Below are 1,039 nucleotides of genomic sequence, written 5' to 3'. Positions count from 1 at the left end.
GTCCGTGGCTACTACGCGCAAAGGAGGGGCGGCGGCTGGGGGGTCCGGTACCCCAAGGCACCCTCTCGGATCGCTAGAGAAGGCTTTCTCACCGAGGGCGTGTCGCCCCCGCCCATCGTCCGCCATCGGGCCCACCAAGGCGCTTACAGACACCATGGCCACGCAATGCAGGAGGGGTCTGCGGTAGAGGTAAGGCCTAGAGCAAGTCGGAGCGTCCGTGGTCAGGGCCGCGAGCCCGCGCTGCCCCGGGCTCGCCATCTCTGGCCACACTGGGCTTAGCTAGGGATCTACAAGGCCCCTGTGCGGCTCCCAAGTCAGTGCCTCCCCTCAGGCCGAGAGACCAAGGGAGGCAGAGACTGGGACGGAGGTGCCGATCAAACAGCACCTCCCAACCAAAGAGCCAGCGCCACGCCGCTGGCTCGGCCCGCCACGGTCACTCCCACACCCGCGGGGAAACCCCAGCAAGGGGAACGCGCGGGCACGCGCCCGAGCCTGCCCGCCCCCACACGGCACGCCGTGGGGGGCGACGAGGCACCCGTCCCCCCCGAGGGGGACGAGGGGCACGCCTCCCTTACCGACTCGACCCCCCCGCTCCTCAGACACACCAGCGCAGTGGTTACCTGAGGAGGCCGACGGGAACAGAGAACGACACCGCCACTCGGCCTCGGGCGCCTGAGGGACGACCTGGAACGCTCCAGGGGCACCGCCAACGGCCTGGGGAACGCGCTCACGCGCCCGGGAAGGCGCGCGGCGCGGCGGCAACACGGCCCGCCCCACCGCGGGGAGGGCCGCCCGCGAGACACAGCCAAGAGGCACAGGCAGAGCATCCGCCGCGTCACGGAGACCCCGACACCGCCCACGCCACGAGGCACGGGGCGGGGGAGCGAGGTCGGGCCGGATTCCGCACCCCTGCCGCCTCCCACACGCCACTCGCAGCGGGGGAGAACGGGCGAGGGGACCCGCGGGCAGAGCGAGAAGAGCGGTCCCGTTCGCCATGAACGTCCGTCCCTCGTCTGGCACGGCTTAGGCCCGGCCCGGG

Source organism: Equus asinus, chromosome 24, assembly GCF_041296235.1.
Source record: "Equus asinus isolate D_3611 breed Donkey chromosome 24, EquAss-T2T_v2, whole genome shotgun sequence".
Classification (NCBI taxonomy): Eukaryota; Metazoa; Chordata; class Mammalia; order Perissodactyla; family Equidae; genus Equus; species Equus asinus.
The sequence above is the reverse complement of the archived record's forward strand: the minus strand, read 5'-3'. Positions refer to the sequence as shown.